General features: G+C 39.9%; 1 pseudogene; it reads left to right on the plus strand.

Moving 5' to 3' along the window:
- Positions 1 to 8,554: 8,554 nt before the first annotated feature.
- On the plus strand, positions 8,555 to 9,807 carry LOC102285443 (small ribosomal subunit protein eS1-like; annotated as a pseudogene).
- The last annotated feature ends 8,726 nt before the right edge of the window (positions 9,808 to 18,533 follow it).

An 18,533-nucleotide genomic window follows, 5' to 3' on the forward strand; every position in this document is an offset into this window, starting at 1 on the left:
AGAGTATTTTTAATTTCAGTAATTGTGTTGCTTGTCTCTGTGTGTTTTTTATTTAATTCTTCTAGGTCTTTGTTAATTGATTCTTGCATTTTCTCCATTTCATTTTCAAGGTTTTTGATCATGTTTACTATCATTATTCTGAATTCTTTTTCAGGTAGTTTGCCTATTTCCTCTTCATTTATTTGGACTTCTGTGTTTCTAGTTTGTTCTTTTATTTGTGCAGTATTTGTCTGCCTTTTCATTATTATTTTTTTTTAAGTTCTTGTGTTTGAGGTCTCTTTTCCCAAGCTTCAAGGAAAGTTGAATTCTTACCGTGAAAAAGGTTGAATTCTTTCTTCCTTTTGGTTTCTGCCCTCAGTGTTTTGTGTGAGCTTCCTATGGGGTGAGATTTGTGCCGAGTTTTTGTTTGTTTGTTGGTTTTTCCTCTGATGGGCAAAGCTGAGTGAGATGGTAATCCTATCTGCTGATGATTGGGTTTGTATTTTTGTTTTGTTTATTGTTTAGATGAGGGTGCTACTGGGTGATGCAGGGTCTTCAAGTGGGTTCCTTTATGTGAGTTCTCACTATTTGATACTCCCTAGGGTTAGTTCTCTGGTAGTCTAGGGTCTTGGCGTCAGTGCTCCTATTCCAAAGGCTCAGGGCTTGATCTTTTGTCAGGAATGGAGATTCCACAAGTGGTTTGTTATACCATTAAGTTAGATTAAAACAAATATCCAAAAACAAGAAACCAAAGATGAACCCCAGACAAATGGCAGTTACAAAACCATGGATGTATACCCATGAGCAAAGTGAAAACAGTCCAACAAAAATAAAGTACAGTAGACTGACCTGGTGAACAAAGGAAATCAAAAATTATATTTACTAGTTAAGAACAAAACTAACTTCAGCACAGACTGGAAAACAACACTAAAGAAAGGTGCCAAGTGGGGAATAAAGCAATGAAAACAAAACTAACAATTGTGTTGAGAGGAAAGGAAAGAAAGAAAAGAAAGAATGAATATATATGCAAAGTTAAATAGAGGTAGATGAAGATTTATATATATTAAAGATTAGCTGCAAGGGAAAAAGAATAGTAGGAAAGGCAAACAAAGGAATAAATGTATAAAAAATAATAATAGGTTAAAAAAATTAAAATTAAAAAGGAGAAAAGAAAAAAAAAGGAAAACTCCACAGAACTGCAAAAGCCAAATGTAGAGGCAGACGTTTATAACAACAATAATAAATGTGACTGAGGGGCAGGCGGGAAGCTCAAAAGGTTAATTGGATTTCTTAGTGCCAATAAAATCGACAACTACAAAAGAGGGGGAAGAAAAGGAAAGAGAAAAGAAAAAAATATACAAAAGAATCCACAGAACAAGTAAAAAAATAAAAATAATAAATATTTTTCTTGAGTCGCTGTTGTCAGCGTCCTTTCCCTCGCTGGGAGTCACAGTCCACCTCACCTCCCTAGGATGCCCTCCAACACTGTGCTGATCTCTGGACCTGCTGTGGGGGCAGCTCAGATTCTAATCTGGTCCTACTCCTGTGTGTTCTTGCCTCCAATGTCCACAGCTATCAGTGCTAGTGTTTTTCTTTTGTGGGAGCTCTCAATGGTCTTTCCTATATTCCATCAACACAGTCTGCTTAGTTGATCATGTGAATTTAATCTGCAGCTTGTACAGCTGGTGGGAAGATTTGGGTCTTCTTCCTTAGCCACACTGCCCCTGGGTTTCAATTATAGTTTTATTTCCACCTCTACATGTGGGTTGTCCATTGGGGTTTAGCTCCTGAGGCTGCCCTGGAGGGATTGGGTTTGCCGCTGTGAGGGCCAGGTGTGGAGGTGGTACAGCTGCTTGGGTCACAGGGGTTCTGACAGCACGAGGTACTCAGGGAGTTGGGCTAGGGCAGCAAGAGATATAGTGCTTTAGAAGGGTATGGCAACCAGTATTGTCCAATAGGATCCAGTATTCTTGCCTGGAGAAACCCCTTTCTGACAGAGAAGCCTGGCAGGCCACAGTCTACAGAGTCAAAAAGAGTTGGACAGGACTGAAGCAACCCTGTACACACAGACATGACTTTTTTTTTTTTGCCTGTGGCAGCTCTGCCCCAGTGAGAGGTAGCACAGCTGCTTGGCTTGTGGGTACCCTGGCAGTGCCAAGTGTGCAGGGACTTGGTCTGCTTCCGCCCCAGGAGTTATGGCTCTATCAGAGTCTTTTTTCATGCCTCTTGTAGCTGGCGATCAGAAGGCCTTTTTGGCCAGTCTTTCTCCATCGCTCCGCCCATTCAGGCACTTGGAGGGCTCCCTTGCCTGGGGTCCTTCTCTGTTGTTCCTCGTGTCAGGCACATAGAGGGGCCTCCCTGGCTGGGGTCCTACTCTATAGATTAGTGCATCAGGCACTTGAAGGGGCACCCTGGGTAGGGTCCTACTCTGTAGTTCCTTGCATCAGTCACTGAAACGAGCACCGTGGGTGTGATCCTACTCTGTAGTTCAATACATCAGGCGTTTGATGGGCCAGTCTCTCTATTGTTCAGCTGCTGATGCTGGAGTGTGGAGAGAGAGAGGCTATGGTGATGGCTCCATCCCCTGCATGTGACTCAGCAGTATCGTCTTGCTTCCATGGTGGCCTAGCTTTTATCCACCAGCATTTCCCACCACGATCACTTTCTTCACATCCCTTCAGTCTTTCTCTCCACAGACAACAGCAGCCCTCACACTGGGATTGCTCCACAATCCCTAAACTTCAGCTCCCAGCCACTGCACCTTACAGGAGACCAGCATTCCTGTCCAGGGTATGTATGGCTGCAGCAAGGACTGTCTCATTCTCATTCCATTTAGGCTGCCACAGATCAGCTGTTTCACTCTCAGTCTTAAATGTTTCTCCTCTGACTCAGACAATTGCCCCACTGTGGGGATCAGACCCCTGCTTAAGTTCCCCCACCCACTAAGGGCAGGTCCTGCCCTACTAACTGTCCTGTTTTCCCCCTAGTTCCTTTGTCCTACAGAGTTTTGCCTGGTTCTATATATTCTTTTCCACTGGTCAGGTACTCCTGTCTGCTCTCAGATGGTGTTCTGCATGCACCTGGTGCTCAGCCTTCTTTACGGTTCAGCTATCACAACTGTACATGACCACTGGGAAGACCATGCTGCTGCTGCTGCTAAGTCGCTTCAGTCATGTCCGACTCTTAGTGACCCCATGGACTGCAGCCCACCAGGCTCCCCTGTCCCTGGGATTCTCCAGGCAAGAACACTGGAGTGGGTTGCCATTTCCTTCTTCAATGCATGAAAGTGAAAAGTGAAAGTGAAATCGCTCAGTCCCGTCTGACTCTTAGCGACCCCATGGACTGCAGCCTACCAGGCTCCTCCGTCCATGGGATTTTCCAGGCAAGAGTACTGGAGTAGGTTGACATTTCCTTCTCCAGGGAAGACCATAGCCTTGGCTATATAGCCTTCTCGGCAGAGTGATATCTCTGCTTTTCATCACATTGTCTGGATTTGTCATAGCTTTCCTGCCAAGAAGCAATCGTCTTCTGATTTAATGGCTGCAGTCACCATCTGCAGTGATTTTAGAGCCCAAGAAGAGGAAATCTGTCACTACATCCACCTTTTCCCTTCTAGTTGCCATGAGGTAATGGGGCCAGATGCTATGATCTTAGATTTTTGATATTTAGTTTTAATCTGGCTCTTGCACTTTCCTTTTTCACCCTTACCAAGAGGCTCTTTAGTTCCTCTTGCAATAACTACAACCCATCTAAAATCTCAACTTGAAGTATCCCTGTCTTAGGCAACTAACCATATCTTTCTCTTAGTTTTTTCTAGCACGTCAATTTTGACTACTCATTACTCCAGTATATTCTCTTTAGCTTTTCACTGTCACCCATGTTACATCCTCATTTCTTTTCTTATACCTAATAAGATTTCATGATTCACTTTTATAATTACTGTTTTGCATTTTTCTGTAATTATTTTTTAAATTTCTCCTTTCCTTTTGACAAAACTCCAAAACTTGTTAAATCAAACTCTCTGCCTACTTGAGATACACATCAGAACAGTATAACTGGAGAAAATAACAACCAAAAAGACTTATCTCACTTTGGGTTCTAAATCACAGAATTCAAGTGAGCCCCCAGTGCTGTTCAATACTTCCATGACATTTTCATAAACAATTTACATCCCTGTTCTCTGAGGATACATTTCAGAGCTTGTCTACTATCTTTTAATCTTTGATCCCTCCTGCATCTCTATTCTCAGATGATAACCTATCTTATTAAATGAACAAAATAATTAAAATAATCATAAAAGAACCTCTACATCTTCCTGTAAGTGAACTGTATGTATACTACACTGTGTATACTTCCTTTTCTTACATTACAAAGAATGTGCTCTGCACCCAGCCTTCCTTTTCCACCCCCAATCTAAAGTCACTCTATTTGTGTACTGGATCCTATCCCACATCACCTACTGAAAACTTTTATACTCCAACTATCATCCCACTCATTAAATCATCAGTGTTTCTCACTGTGCTTCATTTCCATCACAATGGACATATCATCCATTTTAAAGCAACTGTTATAAGTACAGATCCTGAAACTTTATCTTCTTCCCACAGGCTTCTCCTCTCTGTTTCCCTTTGTATTAGCACTTCTAGATAGAGTTGTGCATAGTCACTCTCCCCAGTTCCTTGTTTTCTAGGCTGTATGGAACCATTGCAGTCAGGCTCTATTTTCCATTACTCCATTGAAGCCATTCTTATCAAGGTTACTTACTGGTAATATCCTTGTTGCCAAAGTCAATGTGGCATTTGAAACTTCCAGTTTCATCTTTATTCCTTAAACATTTCTTCACACCATATTCTCCAGAAATTTTTTGGAACACAATGACCACTCCTCCCAGTGTCTTGCTGGAACCTCCTCACCTTTACCGTTTCTAAGTTTTAAAAGTGGTCTCTCTCAGGCCTGAAACCTATTCTCTTCTATCTAACCATTCATTCTCTAAGAGACCCTATCCATTGAATAAGGCTTTAAGTTTTATTTCTATGTGCTGTGATTTCCAACATGTAGCCTAAGTATTAACCCTTCTCTTGACTGTTACCACCAAATTCCTTCTTACTGTCTCTACTTAGATATCTAATAGTCATCTAAATTTGAGGTATCCAAAACTGAATTATTAACTCTACTTCTAAATCTCCTTCCTGAATTTTCATTATTGGACATCCAGTTTTTTCAGACCCAAAATGTAAAGTTATCTGGACTCCACACTTTCTCTTACATCTTCTTATAGCTTATTAGGCAATTTGGTGAACTCTATCTTTAAACTACATACTTCACCCATTGTTTGCTAATTGCCAAGGGTTTTGGAAAGAAAGCAAACAAACAAAAACATACGCATGACATTTGAATTCTATGCTGCATGTATGATTTTCAAATCTGCATCATCTCTTAAATGGGAAATGAAGCCAAATGAGTAAAATTGTTGTAATATAAATTCTAGTGTTATGGTAAGTGAAACTAAATACAAAATTTAGTAAAATAAAATTTGTTCTCATTGTGAATATTTTTCAAAAATCTATCACCCTGTGGTATAATTGTTATTTCTAGTCAGTTGCTAAAATAGAAAGTCCAGAACTAAAAACACTGTTTTATGTTCTACTTATTTCCTATAATCTTCAACGACTTATTAGAACTTCTTAGTAACCCAGATGCTCTCATCACAGTTTATATTAATTGTCTAGGTGAGGTCTTACCTGATAAAGGAAATTATGGGAAAGCAATATTATAGGAAATGGTGTATAATAGATTTATGAGTTCATGAAAGTAATTCTGTCACAGAGAAACTGCATAATCATAATGTTCTACTGGGATAAATCTTAGTGCCTCAGATAAATTGTCTTTTTGTTTATTTATGGCAGAGTCTATTGTTAAGGTAATAACTATATAGAACCATCATGCCTATATGGTGTGACCAAATCTTCCACTTAGGGCAAAGTCTTTTCTCTCTAGCCTGACAGTAAATAATCAATGGTCTCATACACAAAATTTCTGTTTCACCTGATTGCTCAGCAATTGAATCTTATTCAGTGTGACTTTGTTTCCTAGAGTATTAGATTCGGTTCAGTTCGAAGACTCAGCTTGAATAAATGATAATTCTTACTGGGAAAATTCTAGATATGTAGCACAGAAACTTTGGAAATGAATCCCTGAATAAAGGGCCCTTAAATGTGTATTTAATTCCAATGATGCTAAAACTCCATCTATATCACTGCAGATGGTGACTGCATCCATGAAATTAAAAGGCTCTTACTCCTTGGAAGGAAAGTTATGAGCAACCTAAATAGCATATTCAAAAGCAGAGACATTACTTTGCCAACAAAGGTTCATCTAGTCAAGGCTATGGTTTTTCCTGTGGTATGTATGGATGTGAGAGTTGGACTGTGAAGAAGGCTGAGCGCCAAAGAACTGATGCTTTTGAACTGTGGTGTTGGAGAAGACTCTTGAGAGTCCCTTGGACTGCAAGGAGATCCAACCAGTCCATTCTGAGAGAGATCAGCCCTGGAATTTCTTTGGAAGGAATGATGCTAAAGCTGAAACTCCAGTACTTTGGCCATCTCATGTGAAGAGTTGACTCATTGGAAAAGACTCTGATGCTGGGAGGGATTGGGAGCAAGAGGAGAAGGGGATGACAGAGGATGAGATGGCTGGATGGCATCACTGACTTGATGGACGTGAGTCTCAGTGAACTCTGGGGGTTGGTGACGGACAGAGAAGCCTGGTGTGCTGCGATTCATGGGTTCGCAAAGAGTCGGACACAACTGAGTGACTGATCTGATACCCCACAATTGATTTTGCTGGACTCAGTTCTTTGAGAAAATGTTTCTTTTGTCTACAAGTTAAATATTTGGTTCAACTGTACTTCTCTATTTTTGTCATTTACTGCTCTATCCACTTTTGTGAATGGTTAATAGGTGCAAAGAGCAATTCTCCCTTCTCAAAGTTGAACATTTTTAAAGTAGCCATACAGTGCATGCTTCATAGCATCATACTAACACATGACTACAAGTTTTTCTTTTTTATGGACAAATTAATCAAATAGAATATTGAAGGAGAAAGAAAAACTTTAATTAATCAAGGATCCTGAATCATCACTGACATGAGAGATCTAGATTTGATTTCACATCCATTATTTTTTATTCTTTGGAACATATATTCATTGAAATATTATAGCATACTAAAGAGTTAAGAAGATGCTTAAAAATTTTTATGATTTACTAAGATATCCTGGAGGAGAAGGGGACGACAGAGGATGAGATGGCTAGATGGCATCACTGACTCGATTGACATGAGTCTGAGTGAACTCTGGGAATTTGTGATGGACAGGGAGGCCTGGCATGCTGCGATTCATGGGGTCGCAAAGAGTTGGACATGACTGAGCGACTGAACTGAACTGAACTGAAGATATCCTGGTTCCAAATAGGAAAAGGAGTACGTCAAGGCTGTATATTGTCACCCTGCTTACTTAACTTATATGCAGCGTACATCATGAGAAATGCTGGGGTGGAAGAAGCACAAGCTGGAATCAAGATTGCCTGGAGAAATATCAATAACCTCAGATATGCATATGACACCACCCTTATGGCAGAAAGTGAAGAGGAACTAAAAAGCCTCTTGATGAGGCTTAAAAGTTGGCTTAAAGCTCATCATTCAGAAAACTAAGATCATGGCATCTGGTCCCATCACTTCATGGCAAATAGATGGGGAAACAGTGGAAACAGTGTCAGACTTTATGCTTTGGGCCTCCAAAATCACTGCAGATGGTGATTTCAGCCATGAAATTAAAAGATGCTTACTCCTTGGAAGGAAAGTTATGACCAACCTAGATGACATATTAAAAAGCAGAGACATTCCTTTGCCAGCCAAGGTCTGTCTAGTCAAGGCTATGGTTTTTCCAGTAGTCATGTAGGGATGTGAGAGTTGGACTATAAAGAAAGCTGAGCGCTGAAGAATTGATGCTTTTAAACTGTGGTGTTGGAGAAGACTCTTGAGAGTCCCTTGAACGGCAAGGAGATCCAACCAGTCCATGCTAAAGGAGATTGGTCCTGGGTGTTCTTTGGAAGGAATGCTGCCAAAACTGAAACTCCAATACTTTGGCCACCTCATGCGAAGAGTTGACTCATTGGAAAAGACTCTGATGCTGGGAGGGATTGGGGGCAGGAGGAGAAGGGGACGACAGAGGATGAGATGGCTGGATGGCATCACTGACTCAATGGACGTGAGTCTGAGTGAACTCTGGGAGATGGTGATGGACAGGGAGGCCTGGCATGCTGCGATTCATGGGGTCGCAAAGAGTCAGACATGACTGAGCAACTGAACTGAACTGAACTGAAGGTATATATCTCTTTATAATCCATTAATGAACAAAACAAGACAAAAGTAAAATTTATTTGTTTTAATGACACAATTGTACAAACTGTTGTTGCTTAGTTTAGGTAAAAGAATGTTGAGGGCTAAGGTATACTTTGAGTAACTTAATTCCTTATCTTAATAAGTATAAACTGTCTCTTTTGGCTCTCTGAGCATCACCATGGTAGTTGGCAAGAACAAGCATCTTATGAAAGTTGGCAAAAAGGGACCCAAGAAGAAAGTGGTTGACTGATTTTCTAAGAAAGATTGGCATTATGTGAAAGCACTAGTGTTTTCCCAGTATTTCTTATCTGAAATACATATTTCTTATATGAAAACACTAGTCATGAGAACTCAAGGAACCAAAACAGTATCTGATCGCCTCAAGGGTCATGTTTTTTCTTTTTTTTTTTTTAGGGTCATGTTTTTGAAGTGAGCCTTTCTGATCTGCAGAAAGATGAAGTTGCATTTAGACAATCCAGGCTAGTTACTGAGATTGTTCAGGGAAAAAACTGCCTTACTAATTTCCATGGAATGGATCTTTTTGATTTTTTATTGAGCACTAAAGGATGGGTTGGGAACTATCTTTCCAAGTTATGCCTCATTAGGCGTTAATTTATTCTAATTTTCCTAAGATAGCTTTCAGAACATTTTCTTTTTCTTAGAGCTCTGTTCTTGCTAGCAGTAGCCTCTTCAGGTCCACTGCTGAGTGGCTCCTCCCTGGAAGTTAATTTCCTCCTTTTCTTGAGAACTCTCTTGTTTCCTGACTCTTCAGGGTGACTAACTGGTTCCTCTTTGGGGAAAGAATTCTTCCTCTAGGGAAGACTTCATGGTGGGGATCTTGTTGTTCACTCGCTAAGTCGAGTCTGACTCTTTGTGACCCCATGGACTGCAGAATGCCAGACTTCTCTGTCCTTCAGTATCTCCTGGAGTTTGCTCAGATTCATGTTCATTGAGTTGGTGATACTCCCTTGATAAAATGTGCTCCATGATCTAATACTGGTAGATCATGATTGAAGTTATGTTGATGTTAAGACTATGGATGGTTACTTGCTTTGTCTGTTCTGTGTGGGCTTTACTGAAAAATACAGCAATCATGTCCTGAAGACTGCTTATGCCCAGCACCAGAAGGTCTGCTAGATCCAGAAGACGATGATGGAAATCATGACCTGAGAGGGGCAGACAAATGACTTGGAAGAGGTAGTCAATAAATTGATTCCAAACTGTATTGGAAAAGACATAGAAAAGACTCACTAATCTATTTATCCATTCTATAATGTCTTTGTTAGAAAAGTAAAAATGCTGAAGAAGCCTAAGTTTCAATTGGGAAAATTCATGGAGCTATATGGTGAAGGCAATAGTTTTAGAAAAGCTACTGGGGATGAGACTAAATGAGCTGATGGATATAAGCCACTGGTCCAAGAATCTGTTTAAAATTCAGGCTTTTAATGATGACAAATAAAAGATCTTATTTGTGGTAAAAAAAAAAAAAAAAAAAATATATATATATATATATATATATATATATATAAACATAGAGTACTGAAAAGAAGATAGATATCTGAATTACTAATATAAACATACAACTTGATTGTTAGTTGCTTGAATGGTCACCAGGCACAGAGTTGCCCACAATTTGGCAGTTAGGTTACGCTATCATCTGTAAATGGACAACTCTAATCCTGTGTAATTTAGTGGCTGCTCCAGTCATTCATTTAATTTAAAATAGTTTGGTATGAAGGAAATGTAAATATCAGAAATTATTGTAAAATGATGTAAAATACCCCCTGATTTGTATTGGTTACAAAGGTATGCGTGTGGCCTGCTAAGTAGCTCCAGTCATGTCCAACTCTTTGCAACCCTATGGACCGTAGCCCACCAGGCTTGTCTGTTCAGGGGATTCTCCAGGCAAGAATACTGGAGTGGGTTTACCATGCTCTCCCCCAGGGGATCTTCCTGACCCAGGGATCTAACCTCCTTTTCTTATGTCTCCTGCATTGGCAGGCAGGTTCTTTACTACTACTGCCTCCTGGAAAGCCCTACAAAGGTAAAGTGAAAGTGAAAGGACTTGGTCATGTCCTACTCTTTGTGACCCCATGGAGTGTAGCCCATCAGGCTCCTCTGTCCATGAAATTCTCCAGGCAAGAATATTGGAGTGGGTTGCCATGCCCTCCTCCAGGAGATGTTCCCAACCGAGGGATAGAACCCAGGTCTCCCACATCACAAGCAGATTCTTTACCATTTGAGCTACCCAGGAAGCTCCTACTAGATACTATTAATACTACTCTGTGCTGTTTCTCACCTTCATAATTGAAGGAAATGCTAAATTTCAGTAGAGGTTTATGAAAATAAAAATGTCAGCCTTTTCCATATCGGAATACTTACCTTCCCTGAATTCTGTGCAAAAACTTCAGTTTAAGAACTCCTGATTTACGGAGTTTGACAAGTCAATTCAAAGATAACCTGGGAAAATATAATTCAGGAGAAGTATAGTCAGTCTTTGCCCTTGAAGAGTTAACAGTTAAATAGAGATGTAGCACATGCTGACATTGCATAGCATTCATAAGTTATTTAAGTCTATTTTAATTTTGTGGGGGCGTGGGGATTTCCAAAGGGTATGCAATGTCTAAGCTTAGATAGGGGAAGTGGTCTGTTGCCACTGTCTTGTAAATAGTAGAGCTTGTTAATACCTTGGCATTAATGTAGTCATTTTTTATGTCTGCAAGTGATGTAGGTACTCATAAGAGTTACACTGATGCTTAGTGGGTTCTTCAACTGGAATTCAAAATATAAGGCATATTCTTGGCAAAGCAATTTTGATAACTCTGAAATAATTGATATTTTTTTTTCAAAGAAACAGTGCTTAGGAGTGTCATTTATCTTTGTGGACACCAACAGATTTACTTACAATATGTTTGATTATAACTAGAACAGATCTAATTCACATGTGTACACTCCTTCCAAGTAGGTTGCTTTTTGGTTAATGTATTTAGCTGGACCTAGGAAAGCCTTTGGCTGTGTGTAATGCTGTCTCAGCCTTTAGTACACAGTGAGTGTGGCATTTTGAGCTATCTGACTTAGATTTCTATTGGCAGAACTGTATTCATTTTCACACAATACCATTAACACAACAACTGTTTTCCTTTATTCCCCCGCCAAAAGAACTATTATCCTAAAAAAAATTTAGCACATTTTCCAGAGATGTCCAGCTTACAACCAGGTTGTAGCTCAGCCAAAGCCTTGGGGAATGTGACTCAAAGATAGAGTGAGACAGAAATCAATGAGAAACAGCTGGAGAACAGTGCAATTCTATAATAAAATAATTTATTATTGGTACTGACTTCAGAATCATCAGCAGACATTCATCAGGCACCTACTATGTGCCTGCCACTGTGCTGCTACATATGTGCCTATCACTGTGCCTACTGTGCCTGTCATATGTGCCTACTGTGTGCCTGCCACTGCCATTACGTGTTTGGTCACTAAACTTCCAAGGCTGGATAGGCACAGCAATGACAGCCTGTGGCCACTGAGGGACAGTTCAGGAAAAGGGGCCTTTAAGCTGGATGAGAGCCTTGTCTGAGACATATTAAACCAGAAAGAATAAATTAAAGTGTTTGATTCTGCAAATAAGCATGTGAGTACAACAAATGGAAGATCAGAAATACAAACCCAGTTGATGTAGACAGAATCTGGGAAGACAGAGCTGCAGACACCAGATTCCAGTTTTTTTATTCATTACTTTTCAATTTATGTTTTCTGGCCAGTTAGGACTGAGCTAAAAATGAATTACTGTTTCTGGCGCCTATGGGCCTGTAACCTTACTGGTGTTGATTTGCATGTGGTGTTCTGCTTAGATGCTTTAGTTTTTGTGTGGTTAGAAAGAGATTTGTTTTGGTATAGGAACATCAACCAGGAAGACCAACAGAGAGAATGAAAATGCTTTTATTACAGACACTGTCTCATTCTTGAGATGATTTGGAGAACTTGATATGGAGACGAATTAGCATCAAAAACATGAGATGTGTTCATAAATGACTTCACTTGACCATGGGAACAAGCATTAGTTTCAGGACAAGTGCTTGAGGAGAGATCCATCAGCTCCTCTACCTCCCTGCATTGCACATCAACCTGTAGGGAAGCTTTGAGGCCATAGTGTCATGTCCAGAGAAGAAGCAGGAATAGTGTTTCTTTTGGGTATGTAGGAAAGTGCTACAGAAGATCTAGACATGACTCTGAAAATAGCCAGCCATCACTATTGTCAAGGTGACTGAAGCAGAAAAGCACTAATAATAATATTCCTATTCACCTTAATATATGTTTGGGTCATAAGGATATAGAGGCTTGTAAATAAACCAAAATAGCTATTTATGTAATTTGTTGTGATTCAAACAATACTGCTTTGAAATTCCTCAAACATAACAAAGATATAAAAAGGAGGCTCATGTTCTCTGTCTGGCACTATTATAGACTACCCATCAGGTTTGGCATCCTAACATGGAACAGAAGAAGGGGTATGATAGAGGTCTTGATGACACAGACCACAAGAAATACTGTCTTTGGTGGAGGAGACAGAAAGGCTAAGACATCCTGAGGCCAGTTCTGATAAGTGATAGCTCCTAAAGCAGCATCACAGCTACTGTTGAAGTAGAACTTAGATAAGACATCTTTTCTGGACTCAGAGATATACCTGAGTGGTAAGGGGCTGTGACACTTGAAGGGATTGGACAGCCTGTTGCTGTGCTGGTGAAGCCAACAAACTTAAAATTTATATCAACTTAGAATATGCTCTGTAGGAACTGGTGACAGCTGGATTACATATATGGTATATCTCCATGGAAGCTGAAATAACTACTAATCAAAAGTCAAATAAAAATTCTATAAACCATCAAAATTGTATAGTTCAAGATTGTAGCTTGTTGATCACACAATTTGATTCAAAGTTAAAAGTTAAAGTGCCTAGAAACTAATAGACTGATTTTCTCTTAGGCACATTTCCATGAAACTTAATTATGGATTATCTAAGTTGACAATTTATGTCATATGAATTTTCTTTGGCAAATAGTTGATGTATTGAAGTTTGGAATGAAATATTATGAAAATAAAATGCTCTAATTGGAATGCGTGCCTGAGTAGAGGGCCAACTCACATATGGTACGAGATAAGACAAGGCTGTGTCTATAAGCAGGGCCAATATTTCTTCAAAATGTAACTATAAAGCTACTCAAATCCTGGACTATGTGTCAATCAAAACCTCGAAGTTTGGGGCTGTGTAGTATTACATGAACATTTTAGCATTTCAAACATCCAGTCCAATCATTAAAAGTTCTTCTTTTTTTTTTTTTCTTTTTCTTTTTTTTTTTTTTTAAATTTATTCCTTTATTTCTCATGTGTTCCCCATCCTGAACCCTCCTCCCTCCTCCCTCCTCCCTCCCCATACCATCCCTCTGGGTCGTCCCAGTGCACCAGCCCCAAGCATCCAGCCCATGGGTTGCAAAATGTCAAGTAGTGAAACAGTCTAAGAAGAACAGGTTTCAAAACATATCTTCAAGTATCTGAGTGATTTTACCTACTCTCCAGGATTCATAAATATATACCAATTAAATGTTAGAGGATAGCTGCCAAAATGTTCATTTGAGTCTTAAAATTATTCTTTCTGAGAGTAATTGAAAGCAGGCTTAATTAAAACTACTTTTATATTTGATGGTAGAAGTATACCATTGGCATGCTTCCCCCCCACCCTGTTTTAAAGGGGGAAAATAAAGAGATGACAGAAAATGATATTTTCCACCCAGTCCAGAGTGTCCAATCCAAGCACAATAGGGCTGGGCATGTTATGATACATTGATGTAATCCTGATACAATCCCATTTTCGGATTTCCTATTAGCTCCCACTGAAATAAGTTTAATCAAATATTTCCAATTAAACTGATACATCTGTTGGGAGAGAAATGGTCTGAAGGACAGAACACTAAGTTTTTAGTCTTTCTCAATAGGGATTCTTTCAACTCACCAAAGGATCCTGTTTTGCATGATTGAAAAATGTAGAATAAGTACAATTTTAAAAAAATAAAGCAAGGCATATAAAGACAGGTTTCAAAACTTCCAGGATAGTGTATGTAGAGGCAGATCTTACATGATTTATCAGTGTTGGGGAAAGTCTTTTAGAGGATATGACTGCCCATTGACCCAAAATCTGAACCTGGATAATCAGAGGCTGCTCAATCCTGTTCTGTCCTTGGAATGTGCCCTCTGTTTGTGTTACCCATGTTAGAAGCTGCCCAAGGACACAGCCTTGAGATAGTGATGTAGTGTTGAGGCCATCTGGACTGTGTAAGTGACTGAGCCCAGTTCAGACCTCTACATAAACTTTAGGATTCTGGTAGGTGGGTGAGGGGGGGCTTCCCTGATAGCTCAGTTGGTAAAGAATCCACCTGCAATGCAGGGGACTCTGGTTCAATTCCTGGGTCAGGAAGATCCATTGGAGAAAGGATAGACTATGCACTCCAGTATTCTTGGGCTTCCCTTGTGGCTCAACTGGTAAAGAATCTGCCTGCAATGAGAGAGACCTGGGTTCAATTCCTGGGTTGGGAAGGTCCCTTGGAGAAGGGAAGCTACCCACTCCAGTATTCTTCTGGCCTGGAGAATTCCATGGACTGTATAGTCCATGGGGTCGCAAAGAGTTGGACACGTGGGTGAGGTGGGTGAGGAGACCTACTCATCTTATTGCAGCCCAAGATGCCTTAAGTAAATTGCCTTGCTTTATAAAATTCAGTTAAGTTCAGTCACTCAGTCATGTCCGACTCTTTGTGACCCCATGAATCGCAGCACGCCAGGCCTCCCTGTCCATCACCATCTCCCGGAGTTCACTCAAACTCACGTCCAGCGAGTTGGTGATGCCATCCAGCCATCTCATCCTCTGTTGTTCCCTTCTCCTCCTGCCCGCAATCCCTCCCAGCATCAGAGTCTTTTGCAATGAGTCAACTCTTCCCATGAGGTGGCCAAAGTACTGGAGTTTCAGCTTTAGCATCATTCCTTCCAAAGAAATCCCAGGGCTGATCTCCTTCAGAATGGACTGGTTGGATCTCCTTGCAGTCCAAGGGACTCTCAAGAGTCTTCTCCAACACCACAGTTCAAAAGCATCAATTCTTTGGTGCTCAGCCTTCTTCAGAGTCCAACTCTCACATCCATACATGACCACAGGAAAAACCATAGCCTTGACTAGACGAACCTTTGTTGACAAAGTAATGTCTCTGCTTTTGAACATGCTATCTAGGTTGGTCATAACTTTCCTTCCAAGGAGTAAGCGTCTTTTAATCTCATGGCTGCAGTCACCATCTGCAGTGATTTTGGAGCCCCCAAAAATAAAGTCTGACGCTGTTTCCACTGTTTCTCCATCTATTTCCCATGAAGTGATGGGACCAAATGCCATGATCTTCGTTTTCTGAATGATGAGCTTTAAGCCAACTTTTTCACTATCCTCTTCAACTTTCATCAAGAGGCTTTGTAGTTCCTCTTCACTTTCTGCCATAAGGGTGATGTCATCTGCATATCTGAGGTTATTGATATTTCTCCCGGCAATCTTGATTCCAGCTTGTGCTTCTTCCAGTCCAGCGTTTCTCATGATGTACTCTGCATATAAGTTAAATAAGCAGGGTGACAATATACAGACTTGACGTACTCCTTTGCCTATTTGGAACCAGTCTGTTGTTCCATGTCCAGTTCTAACTGTTGCTTCCTGACCTGCATACAGATTTCTCAAGAGGCAGATCAGGTGGTCTGGTATTCCCATCTCTTTCAGAATTTTCCACAGTTTATTGTGATCCACACAGTCAAAGGCTTTGGCATAGTCAATAAAATTGCCACCTACCAATCTGGAGTAGTGTGCTTCTTTTTCTGGTATTCCCTTGCCCTGTGTGTATAGGAGTCAGTTTTCAACACATCAAACAAAAGCTGGAAGTACATGTTCCTTTAATAGGTGACAACTGGCTATTTGGGTGAGTTTGATAAACATCACAGTGGCCATCCTTTCTTTATCTATGTCAAGCCTAATTTTTAACTTTTAGTTTGAGAAATAAATAGACTTTTTAAGACATGAATAAGTAGTCACTAATATTAAAACTTAGAAAAGCTAATTTTTCAGAACCATTTCTCTTTTGGATACTACCCAGACGTGTTCCAGGTAAGGAATCATAGTAATTGGAGGGACAATTACTAGATTCTTTTAGATTTACTAGATTCTTTTAGAAGAATCAAAGCAGTGGAATTTTAATGTGACTTGGCACCAGTTAAAATGAAACAGCTATTTCCAAAGCTTGAACTGAAACTAGCAAACTGGCATCATCTCATCTATGCAATGACATATTCCAGCCAGTTCCTAAAACACATAGCCTGAACAGTTTTTGGACCAAGTCCCCTTATTTGCACAAAAAATAATAACTATCTCCTCCACTTTCCCCATCCTTTGAAAATGTATTGAGAAGCTTAATAATACCACTTGGATCCTTAGCAAAGCCATCTAAGGGTGCTAGGTGGACAGACTACCAGCAGACATTTCTGTACATATTCCTTCTTTGAGATGTAGCATAACGTAAGGTTGGTTCAGTATTCCACTGTTATATATGTTATATTTTATTGGTTTTAGAATATATAAAGCTGTCAATTTGAGTACTAAATGTTCAGAAAGAATGACATCTTGTAAGAGAAAAAGAAAAAAAAAAAATTGCCCTGGTTAGGATTAATCAATTTCCCAATGGGTAAACTTTTTTTTTTTTTTAAGTAACTAACCTTGGGAAATAAATAAGTGAAATTGAAGTTTTTATAGTGCAAAATATTAAAATAGTAAATATTTTATATAATTAGTTAATATATCTTTTACTTGCATGGAGAAATTCAACATTTAAAAGAAGTTATTTTCTTCAAAATAATACAAAATTTAAGAAAAAGATAGATTAAAACTCAGCATTCAGAAAACTAAGATTATTGCATCCAGTCCCATAACTTTCATGGCATATAAATGGGGAAACAATGGAAACAGTGAAAGACTATTTTCTTGGGCTCCAAAATCACTGTGGACAGTAACTGCAGTCATGAAATTAAAAGACTCTTGCTCCTTGGAAGAAAAGCTATGACAAACCTAGACAGCGTATTAAAAAACAGAGACATTACTTTGCCGACAAAGGTTCAGCTGGTAAAAGCTATGGTTTTTCCAGTAATTATGTATGGATGTGAGAGTCAGACCATAAAGAAGGTTGCGCTTTACAGTCATCCCTCTTGATGCTGACGTAAAGCTTTCAAACTGTAGTGTTGGAGAAGATTCCTGAGAGTCCCTTGATCAGCAAGGAGATCAAACCAGTCAATCCTAAAGGAAATCAATCCTGAATATTCACCGGAAGGATGGAAGCTGAAGCTTCGATACTTAGGCCACCTGATGTGAAGAGCCAATTCATTGGAAAAGACCCCGATGCTGGAAAAGATAGAAACGAGAGGAGAAGTGGATGACAGAGGGCAAGATGGTTGGATGGCATCACTCACTCAGTGGACATGAATTTGAGCAAGCTCCTGAAGACAGTGAAGAACAGGGAAGCCTAGAGTCTTCAGTCCATGGGGTTGCAAAGAGTCGGACATGACTGAGCGACTGAATAACAAAAAAATACAAAAGTTAATGCTTTCTTTGAACAAACAAAAAATTTTGGACTAACGGTCCATGGGACATGACTGAGTGACGAAGCACAGCACAGCATAATAGTCCCTGCGTTTTCCTTTTCTCTCATATATTCCATGACTGAAGTTGAAGATGCAAATAACTTGAAAATGTTAGTGAGTTCAGTTCAGTTCAGTCACTCAGTCATGTCTGACTCTTTGTGACCCTATGGACTGCAGCACGCCAGGCTTCCCTGTCCATCACCAACTCCTGGAGTCCACTCAAACTCATGTCCATTGAGTAGGTGATGCCATCCAACCATTTCATCCTCTGTCGTCCCCTTCTTCTCCTGCCTTCAATTTTCCCAGGATCAGGGTCTTTTCCAATGAGTCAGTTCTTCGCATCAGGTGGCCAAAGTATTGATAGCTTACAGTGAATGGTGTCAGATTCTTGATCCAAAGAAGATTTAGCTTCGGGACCAGGGACCAGGCTTGATCACTCAAGAGCTTTTGTGTAA

This window comes from Bos mutus, chromosome 4, assembly GCF_027580195.1.
Source record: "Bos mutus isolate GX-2022 chromosome 4, NWIPB_WYAK_1.1, whole genome shotgun sequence".
Lineage (NCBI taxonomy): Eukaryota > Metazoa > Chordata > Mammalia > Artiodactyla > Bovidae > Bos > Bos mutus.